This window comes from Protopterus annectens, chromosome 10.part0 (assembly GCF_019279795.1).
Source record: "Protopterus annectens isolate FY-2018-M chromosome 10.part0, PAN1.0, whole genome shotgun sequence".
NCBI lineage: Eukaryota > Metazoa > Chordata > Ceratodontiformes > Protopteridae > Protopterus > Protopterus annectens.
In genome coordinates, this window is record NC_056744.1 from 874082854 (window position 1) to 874100353 (window position 17500).

The following is a 17500-nucleotide window of genomic DNA, read 5'->3' on the forward strand; positions in this document are numbered from 1 at the left end:
GGGGGTCACTTCCAGTTTACAACTGTCTGCGAACTTGGTTAGCCAGAGGTCTTGGTTCATAGTCCGAAGACTAGGAAAGTAAATGGCAAAAGACAGGGAGTTACTGAATTGAACCCTGTGTGGCACTAATGGTAACCTTCATACTCTCTAATGATGCACCTGCTATACCTTCACTGCATGGGTTCTGTCTTTTAGCAAACTTTCTATTCATTTTATCACATAGGGATGTTTTGTAAAGCATGCTAGCATGGGGGATGGTGTCAAACACATTGACCAGGTCAAGGTGTGCCATCCAGACAGAATGAGTGCTGTCAACAGCCTTTGTGACCCCTTTGAAGAAGTTAATCTGATTCCTTAGACAGGATCTATACTTGACAAAGCCAAATTGCTGTGGGTCTAGCCTGATGGCATTTTAATATCAGAGTTTATGAGGTCAGTTACAATATGCTCCATGGCTTTGCAAATAAGATTTATCAGGCTGATGGACCAGTAATTCCTGGGTCAGTGGTGACAGCACTCTTGTGGAGTGGCATCACTACTTATTGCGCTATACTTCAGGGACAAAGCCCACGGCTAAACTTCAGTTAAATAGTTTAAAGAGGGGATCCCGCCAGGGCTTGTTTGGTACCATTTAATAAACATCCAGGTATATCAGGTCCCAAAGATAAAGCATTTTAATCTTGGACAGCACCTTCCGTACATGTTCGTTAGTGATGATGACAGAGTCTGACATTCAGGGATAAATAGGCTTTTGAATTTGATCTCTGGGGTAAAATTTACTCTGAATTTGTTTACTAGTATGTTGGCTATGTCGACCTGGTCAGACTTGGTGGTGACATTAGGTATTATTTTTGGTTTCCTAATGTATCTAAAGAAGGATTTAACATTGTCCTTAGCTTCAAATGTAGCTTAAGCTGCGATAGAAACAGGTATAGCTATTAAAAGACAGGGTGTTGTGGCTTTAGTTCATATGCCTTTACTGTCATAATATTCATTTTTTTTACTTTGGCTCTGCTCAGTATGCAAAGTAAAATAATGCCTACAGTACTTCTTTACTGAGTTGTCACTACATCACAAGTGAAAATCCTTTTTTTCCTCCTGAATACTGACATTTTTTTCGTCACTGGACTTATGACCCTTCTCCCCAATTTAGACTCATGTTCTGTAGAATACATTACAAGGCAAAAGTTGTGTGTGTGTTTTTACAGCTGGAATAACCTACTAAGCACACCCTGTACCTGGGGATCATGATATATTTCTCTGAGAATTTTACTATAATACTTCAACTGGTTAACGACAAATGGTCTTTTACTACTAGGTACGAAAAAGTAGTCTTATGTAACCATTTGGATGCTGTGGCTTTATCATTTGTTTCGTAGAAAATGTATACTTTACATTTTTTTTTTCGCGTGGATAAACACATTATCAAGACCACATTATTAGATGTGTTCATATGAAATGAGAACCAAAAAAATAATACTCATTTTCTAAGTAAAAACAATATTTTCTGTGATTTTTGCACATTTTATACACTCTAGAGGTATATTCAAATTTGAGATTCTCTCACCTACTATTCGTATAACCTATTGGTGTCTGCAAAACAAAATGTATTTATTATTTATTTATTGACATTTGTTGACTGGGAAAGTCCACTGGGTCAATGACTCATTTTCAGTGGAGGCCCGGGGAGAAAAGCTCCATAAAATCACAGAAATTTTTACATAACATCAGCTTAACTTTGAAAGTCAAGAAAGTTTTTACACAATACAAATTGAAGTAGATGTACAAAACAAATACATATTATAGAGCTATACAGTACTAGAAAATAAACACAGTGTATTACATTTTTAGTAATTCTGTTTGTATATTCTCATAAGTAAGATAAGTAAAATGAGTGAGGCTATCGAGGGTGTTGTCCAGAAAACTTCACAAAATTATCTTAGATTAGTAAAACGAGATACTCATTTGAAGTAAGTTAGGAATCAAGGCAGGAATGGCCTGTGCAAATTGACATACTGAAACTTTTACAAAATAGTCAGCTGAAAACAAATAGTACAACCAAAGTTCTATTCAAACTACAATAAACAAAAACTATTGGTATAATTTCAGACCTGAAAGCATTGTTTTCACATTTGTATTCATTGAGGCATAAAGATGACATTAAACAGTTATTTTTTAAGTAAAAAATTAAAGATGGTTGCTCTTTTGCATTCTTTAAGGATAGGTACATCTGCTCTTTTGTACTCAAGGGTAAAAAAATCAAATCCAATGTGTTTTACAGATACTTATGCCTTGAAATATGCATTTATAAATGCTGAGCCATTTTGGAAATTTATGCTTTTAAATGAAATAACTAAAATAGCCCAAAGCAGACAATGGTCTGGGGATGGATATGAAAATGCTAATCACTTAAAGGGTTAAATGTGCTATCAGTATTTATTGTATTTGCCACTGTGATGGCATCTTAGTTCACACGTTCAGACACAATTACCAGGCTAACTAACAGTTCTTTCAATAAACGTAACCATGCCTTCCTATATGTAATGGGCAAAATAAATTATCCAGTGGCATATAGTTGGGTTTAAGTGGCCTAGCATGTACAAGCTGCTTCTGTCCAATAGGGCATAAGTGCCAGTCCAGGGATAAATTTCCATTTCCTTATCCATTGGTCCAGCTTGCATTTGAATAAGGTCAGGAAGGAACTGTGCTTCACATGCATGGGAAGCTAGTTCCAGAGTAGGGGTAGTCTCTGAGAGACACCTGTCCCCCAGCATGCTCTGTTTATGTTATAAACAAGGTTTAGGTCCTTCAATCAGGTATTTTTAATGCTGTTAGATTTCCAGATGTGCAGAGAGTCCATCAGTACTGGATCAGACTATGCCCTGCAAGCCAGGTATATCACCTCTCAGTAATCTGCTAAGAGATTGAGTATAAAAATAAGACTTTGAGGCTGTGTGCACATTCCATGTGGTTTGCACTTTATACTCTCTTTGCGAGAAACCTCTGGAAGTGTTCCAATTGTTGCATATGCCAGGTCAGGTACATACTGAAAGGAGTACTATACACAATGACTGGCCTAATGAGGGAGGAGTACAGTGCAACAAAGCAATATCATCCTTGGATTTGGATGCAATATCTTTGCCTATAAGTTGCGCAATATAGAATACATTTCCTTACACAAGAAGACACAATGGTCAAAGGCAAAGTCATTGCCACATACATACTCAAATCCCTAAACACTGGGTCTACATTTAAGGGTGTAATGAATATGTTGTAATTCCCAGGGGTGGCCATCTTTCCAGAGGATACTGTTACATATTTTTAGGCATTCAGTTCTGGACCATGGCTATGGCACCAATTATTAGTTTGCAAAAAACCCTCTTGGAGGATATTAGTGACCTTGGGAGATGCCACGATAACACCAAGTTTGCAGTGCTCATTTTCAATCTTGAGTTTTCATGATTCAACTGGTGTTCAGATATTAAGAAGCATTCCTCGATTTTTGTAAAGTAAGATACTTTTGCACATTTTCTTTTTTTCTGAGTTTCACTGCTTTTTTGGCAGCATTTAAGCAACTTCAGCACTTAACATTTAGTGCATCTTCAATGATAATTTCTGGGCACTGAGTCTTGGTCCGTTTCTCATAATCTAAAAAACAATATTTGTGTGGTCCTGTTGCTTCTTTTCTGCCCCATCACTGCAGCTGCTCTTTCTTTGCAATGCTTCACTTTGTCCCATACGTCACCAATGTACTTTCCATTTGAAACATTTTTTGAATGTCATACAGTCTTCCTAACTTTTTTTTCATTGCCTTTGCTCACTGACAGTGTTTTTGTGAGTTCTGAAAACCTTTTGGTTGCTTAATTCACTGCTATAATCAGCCTTTGTTACAGCACCATACTCTGTAGAGTTGGTTCCAGTATAGCACATTGGTTGTAGCATCAGCCAGACAAAACAAACCATTTGAAGGAGCTTCAACCAGATGGAAAAAAAAAAGCATTTTTGCATTGCGGCAAGAGATTATGCACCACCCTTCTTAAGTCCAGAATCACACATCCTTAGAGAAGACTGAAAACCTAAAAAGTCTAAATCACTGCTGGCACACTAATACAAACTGCACTGGCAGGGACTCTCAATTGAAAATGGTGACTGATGAGTTGCAGCTCCGGAAAGTATACTTGGAAAGCTTAAAAGTTGTCGAATTTAGATCTGATCAATAGTAGGAAAGCTGGGTGGAGGTTACAACCCCATAAAGTACAGTGTCAGTATGTTTACACAGTGAAATACTCAATATTTTCTGCTTCAGCCATATACGCGGTCAAGTTTTTGATATTTGGCCTTTGACACTGGTCTTTTTAAATTGGGGATTTAGGAGGTTTAATTTTGAACTTACATGTATCTAATCTACATAAAGTATCTTTGTTTTTCGCTTGTCTACACTGCAATATAATCACCCGGTTTGTGCCTTTAGATGGACCACTGAGGTCAGTGCACTATCCTGGTAAAAAAACTTAAATAAAAAGCCCTTTAGGTAATCTTTCTTCTGTTATGTTCATTTGTGGCTGTATGTTAGCTGTACTTTGTTTAACAGTGTTTTGTGCTTACATTATACTGACTGGCTTAACTGGCTGTCTGGAGCTCCATTTGCCTAGTGGCCCCAAGTCATAGCTTAAAAAAGGATCAGTGCGGACTGGTCTAACAATAAAGTTAAACTCCAAGTACAGTACATAAAATAAATCCAGATCAAAGTGCAGTCTCAATGAGGATGAAATGCACATGCTTCCTTAAGGTGGTATAAAACCCATTACACATCTGTAAGATGTAATCCTGCACCTCCCCCACCTTAACCCACATCTTTACACACTGCAGCTGTAAATTGTGGGAGCAGCTTAGATGGGACATATGAGCCTGGATTTATAGCATCCTGGAGCACCTCTGTTTTAACATTTCCAAGATTCCCAGTTTATTTTGCTGGAGTACCTGGTAGAGGACTAAGAGATATGAAATGTGCAAGTCTTACTAAACAGCTTCTTCATTAAATTGAATGTTATACCATTTCTAAAGAACAGATAATAGAAACAGAAAAAAAATGGCTTTACGCTGCAGACGGGAAGTTAAACTGAATGAATAAGAAACGTCCAAGGGCCTAGACTTCAGGAACTCCGTGTACTTCTGTAAAAGTTGCCTTGTGAATTTTTGACTTTAGAATGGTTCTTCTGTTTAGATAATTTATTTTCTTGTGACAGGCTGTCATGAGGATACCAAGTAAGTGCAACTGATTTATTAGAAGCAATTGATTACTGCACCATTTAGTTTACCTTTATTTATTGGTGGTGGTAAAGGAAGGATTTATTATGAGTATCAGTGCCCTAGTTATTTGTGAGAGAGTTTTAGAAAATAAGAGTGAAGTTTATCTGTGTGCATATATACATATCTATTTAGCTATATATATATATATATATATATATATATATATATATATATATATATGTGTGTGTGTGTGTGTGTGTGTATAGATATATATATATATATATATATAGCTAAATAGATATGTATATATATATGTATATATATATATATATATGTGTGTGTGTGTGTGTGTGTGTGTGTGTGTGTATATATATATATATATATATATATATATATATATATATATATAGATATGTATATATATATATATATATATATATATATGTGTGTGTGTGTGTGTGTGTGTGTGTGTGTGTGTGTGTATATATATATATATATATATATATATATATATATATATATATATATATATATATATATATATATATATACACATACATATATGTGTGTGGGGTTTCACTTCATAATCTCGAATTACTGAATTCACGAATTTCAGTAACCCGAGACTATAAAGTCGAACTATTTACAATACCAAAATCTAAAATCCCGAATCACACAATCACAAACATACATACACCATACACCACATAACACACACACCATTCCACCCACAGCACACAAACCACACAACCCTACACTTCATATAAGCAGCTGTGCCCCCACACCCCCCCTACTTATATATACTAACTCTGAGGTCGAACATAAAAAAAAACCTCACACCATGCCATCCTCCAGTCGCTTGCACACAAATACACATCTCACATACACAAACACCAAGAAATACAACACTCACACTTACACCTCCCTACCCTTACCCACACATACAAGGTACAAAAACACACACACAAACACTCACTCACCTGCAATCTCAGGCAGCAAAACACTACACGTGACGTTCCGGAAATGCATAAGCATGGATTTGAGATATTCAAATTCGCTCTTGTGCACTTTCGGCATTCTGGTTTTCGCAGAAGGTGAAACTCGTCCAAACACAAACTTTAATCCGGGTTTAAAGCAGAATAAAAGGAATCACTCTCACAACACCAATACTAGTCCTTGTGTTAAGTGCTTTTGTTTCTGACCAATCAGAAACTTCATCAGAATGTTTAACAGTTCCAGCCATAAAAATTTATACCAGAATTAGTACATGCCTTCAATTAAACACAGTCCTATCATCACCAATATAAAATACATAATACATGAGCATATCTAAAACAATTTTAAAAGCTGACAAAATTTAACAGGACCCTCCATCTAGAGAAACAGGAAGCATTGTGGCAGATCAGGACCAATGCCACTGAATGGCCTGGTCTGAATGAGGCTCTATCCATAACATGTTTCTTAAAATTGAGAGCACTTGAAAGATGAATGGCCTTTTAACATGATTGTTTTAGTTAGTTATTTATTCATATAGATTTTACATATATTCTAAATTTTGTCAGATTTTAAAATCGTTTTAGATATGCTCATGTATTATGTATTTTATACTGGTGATGATAGGACTGTGTTTAACTGAAGGCGTGTACTAATTTTGGTATAAATTTTTATGGCTGGAACTGTTAAGCATTCTGATTGGTCAGAAATGAAAGTGCATTTTTATGTGATAGTATATATCCTGAAGATCTGTTGAGCACATCCAATCACCCTTTTGCAGCAGGGGCAAATTGGACTGAACCGTGACATCCGAAACCTTCAATATTTCGCATATTGGTTTAATTTGCTGAGATCCAGATGGATCTCACGTCCCCTGTCTTTAGCACTAACAAGAATCTTGAGTAGGCTCCGGATTTTATCTGGTTTGGGGGGGGGGGGGGGCATTCTGGACAACTCTTTTTCAGCAGCATTTCTAATTCTAATGCGGCCACATCTCCCTCTGATTGGGCCAAATATCAGGGATTCTCTTCATTCTTGCAGGAAGAATTTGGAAACATGGTACGATATAACCTCTGGAAATAATTCTCTGCACCCAGTAATCTTTTGTGATAGATATCTAGGCTTTTTGGTGGAGAAACAAATGCCTCCAACTACCTCCAGATGGCAACCTTTCAGGAGCACTGGTACGGTTTGTCCGAGAAGGAATCCTGGAAACCCTGATTCTGTGGGCCACCTCTGCAGTGGGGGTGGCGTCTTCCATTAGAGTTTTCCCCTCTGCCTCTGGAAGAACTCTCTCCCCATGAGTCTTGGAAAGAACCCTGTGATTGAGGCACCACATCTTTCTACCGCCTCGATTTTGGAGAAAGGTCTTTCAGGAGTACAAAAATGGATCCTCATGATATACAAGGTCTTTCCTTCTTGCTCATTTCTGGGGAGAATTTCTTTTACTTTTGTGCCAAACACGGAAGATCCATCAAACGGAGCAATGATGAATGAAGACTTGAAGGGCTTCAAAAATTCACATAGATGCAACCAGGCATGACTCCTAATGGCTTTGCCCAAACTAGCCACCCGTGAGGTACCCACTTGCAGTGGGGATATCACTCTCATGGATGCGTTAGCTACATACTGAACAGTAGTCAGTTGTGAAGAGACTATTTTGGTCCTCTCCACAGTCAAGGACCAAGAAAGAGATTTGGACTGCCGTTTAGTCAACTCTTTGCAATCTCTGAAATGTGCCAAATAATTCAATGACTGCAAAGCAAACGTTGCTGAAGCATAAATGAGCTTACTGAATCTGTCCAAGGCCCTAGAATCCCTGTTAGGGGATTGGACAGAAGAGCTCTGCAAGCTCTTTATTAGTGGCTGCTGCCACAATCATGGCATCAACTGGGACCCCTTGCTCCAGTCTCCTGTCCTTTGGGAGGAGGCTAAAAATGTATCTGGATGCTTAGGGATGGGCTCCACAATATCTGGTTCCTTCCATGGCTGGCAAGAGACTAGATCTATACGTTCGTTAGCTGGGGGGGGGGGGTCACCCAGGATGTAGCCAGGTCAGACCCAAAAGCCTCCAGGAACACAGACTCCTCTTGAGATGGGATGTCAGAAAACCAACCACCATTTTTCTTCAGGAGTTCAAGTATGCCTCCAAAGGAGATGTCTTCGGGTGAAGATCTTGAGGACCCTTCCCCTTCATTGAAAATCGATGTCTTCAGTTAGAGATTCTTGAGGGGAATCCAAGTGTCTCATTTTACACGTTCTCTTCTAAGGGACCTCATCAGTGGGATGGTCTGGTAAGGCATCAGAAGTGACAGAGAAGTCTCGAGGGACTGACTGTAGACTTAAACAGTCTGGATGTCCCAGGGGAACAAAAGAAAGAGGCTCAGAGCAAAGACCTGAAGGTAGTAAAGATATGTGATCCTAAGGGGGTCGGGATGTCCTTTCTCTGGGTAAAGAGATGGCCCTCTCCACAATCTCTAAGGCTAAGTTCCTAGGGGAGACCAAAGCTATAGGTATCAGAACCGATATTTGCTGCATTGCTGACCTCTGATTCCACTGATGCACTCCACCTGAGGATAGAGTTAGATCTGAGCTGTTCAGCGCCTGAAGCACTGAGGAGCAAGGACAGCTTCAAAAAGTTTGGAGTTTCCCACAGTCCCCCAGACCTGGAGCTGATGCTTTGGCTCTAAGATTCCTCCTGCTCTGAAAGGCTCAGAGCCAGATGGCTCATGGTAGTGACTGGAGTCAAAGAACAATCTACCATCGGATCTGACAAGGACAGTCCAAGGGATCTCAGATCCAAGGGCTCCAAAACCACAGACCAGATAAGAGAACTTGTAATGGGCAGGATCGTGGAGCTGAAAGGAGACAGAGATGGAATTAGCCCCATCTAGATTGGAGCTCTGAGGAATTTCATCACATTATCGACTTTGGCCTCAGATAAGCTCCTGGAAGACCTGAGTGAGGAGCTAGTAGATGGTGGCCTGGAGTGCTTATGTGGAGACTCCTGTAAAATGGAGAAGGGAGTTGAGTATGTATCGGATCTGCTAAACAACTAGGTGACTGGATCAGAGGAAATTTTGGTTTTGAAGTAGTGGGATCAGATTTCTTCAAAATTTTTTAAGATGGCTTAAAGGATGGAGCCAAAGATGTTGAGGGATCTGGAGACCTTTTCCTGGTATCCTTATCTTTGGATGCACAGTCAGGCTTCTTTTAGTCTGATTTCTTTGAGGGGGTTTGAGTCCCAGATGAAACTGAAGGAAGAAGGCCCTTCAAAACCATATGTCAGTAAGTGCTCTGACATTGAAGCCGCACAGACAGAACATCCAGACTATAAACGAGTAGCACCCAAGTGACAGACACATTAGCCGTGGGCCTCTGAATTGGGTACAGAGTGCCCAAAGGAACTGCATTTTTTTTTTTAAAACCCGTAGGCTTGTCTGCCATACTAGAGACCAAGGAGTTTTAGATCAAAAGGAAAGGCAAAAGGAATACATTTATTTTATTTACTTATTTATTAAGAAAACTACCAACAATGGTAAGAATTACTATGACATGGGTAGAAAGGGACAAAGGGGAAGAAAAAGGAAAGCCAAAGTGTCAACAATGGTACTAGAAAGAAATACCAAAGGTTTGGTAGAAATGAAAGGAAAGACCTGATGAGTAAATGTAAACGTGAAAACTTTGAATTAATTGAGAAAGGTGAAGAAGTTTAGAGGATAGCCTGCTGAAATAATTTTGCTGAAAAACTCACTGCTTTATATTAAATTTCACCTGACAGCATGAGAGCCAGTAGATCCACATCTGTAGCAATATGGTGGCAAACAAGATCTGAGGTATGCTAGGCTGACTGGGCATTATGGATAAAGGGAGGTGCTCGAGAGTTGGGTCAGAGGATCTGGAAGCAGCAGCAGAGTCAGATCAGAGACCCATTAGTTGAGGAATGAATGAAAATGACAACAGATTAGTTGTTAGTTGTTGCCACACAATGCCAAGCTCTCCGGTTTGGTTATTGGATGCCTGTGGGTAGAGTCCGAGTCCACCATATATCCAACTGGGTTTTCAATGGTTGCTCCTGTTTCCCTTGGACATGCCAAAGATATGTCTGGCACAGCTAGCAATCCTCCAAACCAAACTGCCTGTAAGTATGCACACATGAGTAAGCAAGTGTGTGTATACATCAAGTGATAAGTAGTATCCTATTCAAGATTAGGTTTATCTGTTTTGTATCCACTATGTACAATGATAAGCTCCAACTTCCTGACGATATTGAACTGGATTAAGTAGTTAACTGGAAAATATATCAGTTCTTCAATGGCACAATTTCTGGAATTTCATCTCATGAAAATGTAAGGTCATTTTTTGCTAATACCTAAAAGTGTTCCATGTCAATAATGCAATCAAGGTTCAAGGAGCAAGAATATTCGCAATGGTTCTAGGTAATGCTCATCCTTTCAGGTTTCTGTTTACATTACCAAAATAGACAATCCTACTTAGGTCATGATGCAAAGTTTAAGGTTTCATGGTCCTAACGTTTTACTTCAGGACCACTTATATATACAGCTAAATAATCCAATTAATGAAGATAAAACAAATGCAACAGTCATGCATTAAGTACTCGCAAAAGAACTGGATTAACAATACTAATAATTATGGGGAGAAGAAAAAATGAAATATTTAGGATTTTGGATTAAAAAGTCTTTTGTTGTGGCAGCTACAGATACGTAGGAAGAGACTAAGCAAAATATAACAAAGTCTGAGACAAAGAAAGCTCTTGTTTGTGGAAAAGGACAAAGATATAAGCTGTGAAGACCCTCCATAGGACCAGTAATCAAGGACCATCAATCCTCACCACACCCGCGGGAAACGTTCATTGGGAAGATTAACAGGTACACACACAGTATTTCCAGATGCAGTTCTATGACTCAAGTGCAATTTTCCTTAAGAGCACACAGAGACCACAGTCAGTCCACGGTTGATTTCGCCCTCTTTCTCCAGATCCCCAACAAGATTCCCCACTGGCACAGCTATAGAGTTGAGATCACAGCTGAGTCTCCAAGCCAAGGCCTCCAGCACCCTTTCTGTCTAACCAGTGCTTAGTGTCCCTGCCCAAGTAGCTGACTCACACACTGAGATTTGATTTACATGCGCGCACACACACAGACACCCACACACACAAACCTGGGAAAGCCTGGCACAGGTTTACTAGCTATGCCTCCTTCTGCCCAGACTATAAGGTAGTTATGACTGACACCAGACACTCCTGCCATCTACCTTAAGGCTCTTCCAAGAGGACCCAATATACTGAGTGAACTTAATATTAACACAAATGGTAGATTGACCAAGTGCAAGGCTATTAGGAGTGGCCCACACAGTGTCACCAAATAAATATGCAAGTATTCTCAGAACTTAAATATCTCTACAAAGATCAGCCACAATGAAATGTTTAAACATATTTAATAAAAAAGAACAAGACAATACTAAATATCAATTCACAGTGACTTCAGAGTACAAAATCTCAGGAAATATGAAGGGCAGGCTCAGACAAACAAAGAAAAACAAAAACTAAACCAAGCTTTACTACATTCCTGACTGAATCCAAGACAGTTATACTATTCCCTAATAACTTACTTAATTAGAGCAAGGCAGATGATGTGGTGAGTGGTTCCTCTTATTGTAGTCAGGCCCAAAACAGAATACACAATGATCTGTCTCTAAGAGACTTCTCAAAATAATATGCAAAATATTACTGCTGGGGTAGCTTGCAGAATGACATCCCTTCTTATCATCTGACTTCTAGTTCCCAGGCAAAACCCTCATTGCTGGAAGCTGGCAGAATTTAGCACCTACTTGTAAAAATATACACTCAAGGGCTTTTGCTCAGATCTTTGGCAGGTGATGGAAGTCATAAAACAATTGCACTCCTCCACACTTCAAGACTAGTAATTGGTTTACCCCAAAGACAAATCAGAAAGCTTCCTGGTGCAGACTTTGTGTCTCTGGCTGCCTTGAAACCTGTGATATAGCATCTTTATGGCTTAGCCTATAAAGTGATTTAATTTCAGATATTTTTCTAAAATTTCATGGACTGAGGTTAACCCCCCCCCCAGTTTCCTCTGTTACAACATATACAGTTAAACAATTAGAATAGTGCATGCACATTTCTGTTCTCTCCAGTAAGCCACACTGTGGTTTCATTTCAAACACAAGCACTTTACCTTTTCAACACAAATGTTTGTACAAATCAGTTTGATATACATGACATACAGTTCTAATATACTTGTAACACAAGCATCTTGTATAAATTAATTTGATATTTACAAATGACCTAATTATATACAGAATTCCAGCTAGCTGCACTGGCAGTACCTCCTTTTGTCACATAAGCAATAAAAGTGTTTTTAGTCCTTTTAGTTTTATATACAGGTTAACCATAGTTTTATCAACCAGAGGAGAAGTTGTGGGCAATAACTACTAAGGAGTTGAAGGAATTTAACTGGGACAGGAAGAGGGCAAGAGTTAAGTGGGATAAGTTGATTGTCCCAAAACAACAAAGTGGTTTAAGATTGCCTGATTTTAAGTGATATGTTACAGCTACACATTTAAGGATCTTATATATAACAGACGGAGAAGATTCTAATTCAAAGTGGAAAGGGATGGTGATGAAGAAGAGAAAGTTCAAGAAATAAGGAGAGATTGGGATTTTGGATACAAGTGCTTAAGAAGAAGAATAACCATAAAGAATTATATATTCATAAAGTTGCAAAAAGTACTCTCAGCACTAACACTGGAATGGAGAAAGGAAACTTTGCCAAAAGGGATGACTGCAAGTAGGGATACAGGAAACAGGCAAAAGATGGTTGGAATTTACTGAAGAAAAATGGCAAAAGATCCAAGGTACTGGGAGCAAATAACTACAGATGGACACGTAATAGGGTATGTTGGGGTCAAGAAGTTGTTTGGACTGTGGGTTAAACACTACTTTCCACACCAGGTACTGACATCAAAGTAAAGGCAAAGAGAAAGAGATGAGGGAGAGTGGTAAGTAAATGACCTGCTTAGGGGAACATAAAACAGAAGCTGCTGTTAAAAAGGGATAATTAATGAGGCATATAAAACAGCATGACAACTATAAGAATCAATCTGAGAAGGCTAGAAAAGATTAGGGAGAGAGACTGGAAAAGCAATTTACAAATGAACAACTGGTCATGTTTATGGCTTCCAAATACACAAAAAAAGTGCAGAAGGTTTAGGATTTTTTTTGAAGTGTTTGCATAGGTGTCTTTCATATCCCAGGCAGACTTCAAATACATTTTCCTCAGGTAGACAGCAAATGCTGGAGGTGTGATGGGGAATAAAGAGGTAACTGGGAACAGCTTTTTGGGAGTATAATGAGTTGGCAGACTTTAAAAATTCCCTGTAAAGTACTCTGTGAGAAATACTGGGGGAGCAGATGACTGTAACCTAGGAAATGATTCTTTTGAGCTGGGGCAAAGTATCTGAAAATTAATAAGGCCTTATTAAGTTTAAGTCTGCCATCTGCCAAAAAAAATACTAGAACATTGAAATCAAAATCTAAACCAACTATATATGAAATATTGAATATTGTAAATAATATAAAGAACACAGCTCATATTCTACAGAAGCTTAGCAACTCTTCTCCATGCAATGTCAAGGTTGTAACTTCACCAAAATTACTTTATTTACTTTAGTCAGGAAGTGTAGCATTAGCAACCAAACCAAATTTACCTGTTATAACAGGCACTGTATACCTACCAACTAAACCTAATTTGTCTCACTTACTTAATATAACTCAGTGTAAACCCTCCATAAGACAATCTACACAGCTACATTCCTAAACAGTATAGCCCATTAACTATTTCATAAACTACATATAGTATTCTGTGCAATCCTAATTCAGGTAAAAGAGTGGGATGAGTCTAAGAAGAAGAAGTTTGGACTGCAAGTCTGAGACTGCCTGACCTATTAGGGATTGACAGAGTAATGGCAAAGAAAAAAGAACAGGGAGGCCTAAGAGAAAAACCTGTTCTAGCAGAGTTTTTAATTGAATCCTGAGCAGTAGCTGCTGTTGAAAAGAGGATAGCAAGTAGGGCATATAAAATATTGCATGATAACTACAAGAATCAATCAGAAGAAGTTAGAAAAGACTGGGAAGAGAGATTAGAAAAGAAATTTACAAAAGAACAATGGAAGGACATAAGTATGGCTCCCAAATATGCAAAAAGTCCAGACGGTTTAAGGTTTTTGCTTGAAAATGTTTGCATAAGCATTTTTGTACTCCAAGCAGAACTTTTCCTCAGATATATAGCAAATGTTGGAGGTATGACGGGGAAGAAAGAGATAACTGGGAACATAATTTTGGAAGTGTAATAAGTTGGCAGATTTTAAAAATTCCCTAAATTGCACAATGACAGAAATCAGGCAAATGGATTTAAGCAACCGGTTCTTCTGAGCTGGGATACAGGATCTGAATTGCCTAGATATAGTAAGGCCTTATTAAGTTTAAATCTACTGGCTACCAAAAAAAGGAATTACTAGAAAATGGAAGTCAATATTCAAACCAACTGTATTTGAATTATTACGTATTGTAAAAGAGATAAAATAACTGGAAGAGGGATCTTTTGAAAAGGGAAGGAGCAACTTACATAGAAATAAATGGAATTTGTGGGAACAATATATGCAGAATAATGTTCAGGAGGTGAAGTGAGGTTTATGGGAAGGCAGTAATTGAGCAATTTATGTAATGTTGGACTGAATGACAGTTGTTAGAAAAAATATATGCAATGTGAAATGCATGAAAATTAAAAAAAAATGTTAATGTGTTTTTTCTTGTGTATTAATGCACGTGTCTTTTGTATTAATGTACATTTGTCTTCTTTTGTATTAATGTCTCTATGTCTTAAGTGAAAATTTAAAGGTGTTAAACATTGCAACCAGGGTCAACTGTCCTCTGGTTTAGTTTTATTGATGGAAATTGTATGTTCTGCCACTTACTGATGGGGAAAAATAAAACATGTTAATTTTTTCAGTTGAAACACAGATGAGGGCACAATGTCTGCTGAAGCTGTAAAAGCATACTGTAAACCTTCAGCGATGTGATCTAAACTACCAATGCCTACAGAGTGCTTAGCTTCAACTCTGAAGTCTGAGATGAGGTACAGCAAAGATGAGAACACACCATAAAAATGCAGATGTTTACAATGGAATGTTACTGTGCCTGTAGGTGACAGCTGTTGAACTACAGCTGGTTAGCTGTAGAATTAACTCTTTACAGTAATAAATAAGGTAGCAAAAGGCTGAACCCCTGAGATGATCTGTAAGACGTAACAGACTTGTCATTTCATGCTCAAAGTAAACAATCAGCATACCATTATTTTATTTAATGGGATCTGTTAGTTTTACTACATCAAAATTCATTACCGGCTGCAGTCACTATGTTTTGATACTGGTCCCAAAGTATCTGGTGCTAGTCTCATTTTTATACCCAAGTCTAGTGCTCTGTGGGCATAATTTATTTAGATTTTTGTAATCTGGCAGGCCAACTAGAAGTAACTACCTGCTTTCAAACACCATCAGTGAATTAAAAAAGATGCATCAAAATATGATTATGATAAAAACTATTTAATAACAAAATGATGAATTCAACAAATGGTGCCAGAGGATGACAAAATGCATTACTGCATCTGTAACAGTAAACATTCAATTGCTTACACTATAAACCTGTTAAGAATAAACCAAGACTAAGATGTTGATGTTGAAGAACACAGCATTTATTCTTACATATAGGCTGCTTCCATTTTTGTATTATATGTCATGTACACATGTAGAATAAAGATGCCCATGTGAACAGGTAGTGAAAGATGTACAACCGAAGCCCACTGAAAATTGAGATGGCAGATATCAATTAATGGCACATCTCCAGGACTATTACAGAATTCAACAAACACTGTTATAACTGAAAAGTAAATTTACTAAATTCATACTCAATCTTGAAAAGAAGCAGAACAGTTAAGTTATACACATTGATTTTTTTATATCTATAAAACTGACTTTTTATAAATATGGAGTGTAAATAGTACACTTGTATGATGACCTCTTAATATGATGGCACAAGAGTTCTGGAAAAGCCAAAAATAATGGTCCGACAATGGGCCAAAATCAGGGATGGATTACATCAGTTACTGTTTTCTGAATGGTATGAAGTCTTAATCTCAAACATATATCATTATTTATTATTTTAATCCTCAATGATTTAACAGAACCACACATTTTATGTGGAATAGACCAAAAAATATAAGGTAAAAAATCAAGACATTCTGCAAAATTCTGGACAATTGAGAGGTACGCTTGCATCCCCAAATGTACAACTACTAAAACTGCTAACAATTTTAAAAGTTTCAAGCTGTACTCAAAGTCCCAAGCTCAGCATCTTATTTTATACATGGTTACTGGGACACATCTGTTTATGAAAAAAAAAAAAAAACTTTCCACATATTGGATTACATCTCAGTAGACATCTGGTTTAATGGACCAGTTAGATTGTTTATGCAAAGTTTGCAACCATCTAAACTGCCACTGCTGAGTGTTGTTTAAAAGTGATCAGTAAGAACTGGATTACACAATGTCTAGATATTTTTATATTAAAAATCTGCAAAAGTGTCAGCTTTACTTTCTGATAATAGCATTATACTGGACTGTGTCTCATTAATACTGTTGAGTTTCCACTTTGACATGTTTTACTCAGAAATCCTAAAATGCCCAGAGACTGAAGTCCAAGCAGCTAAGAAAAGTATGCATTATGATTTTTTACATTATATTTTGATTTTCTCTTTGGTAGTTTCCTTCTCTGACAGGATTAAATTCAGCTGCCAAAGTCCAAACAGTATGATAAGAAAACAGTATTAGGTTGATGTGTGCTGTAAAACACTCTCATTGCTAGGAGAATGCAAAACTCTGATATCCTAGCTGGCACAAGTATTCAAAATATTTTTTAGTGTCAGGTAACCACTATAATAAATATGTATTTGTTGCACTTACATTTTGGGGTATATGCAGAATAAAATGAAAACAAAATTAACTATTTTTAAGATTTCAAATGCATGGCTGTTTACAATGTCACTGGCAGGTGCTAGTGTTTAAGGATTCCCAGTACAAATCTTTGAACTGAAGCTGTAATGGCTTTTAAGGTTAAACAGGTGTAATTAAATAGGCCAACGTTACATTGCACACTTTCAAA

At 37.7% G+C, this 17500-nt stretch overlaps 1 protein-coding gene across 3 annotated transcripts in view; it reads right to left on the minus strand.

The window, feature by feature from the left end:
• Nucleotides 1–17500, minus strand: part of RPAP2 (RNA polymerase II associated protein 2) — a gene marked incomplete at its 5' end in the record, with an annotated part of 1562525 nt that overhangs the window by 271819 nt on the left and 1273206 nt on the right.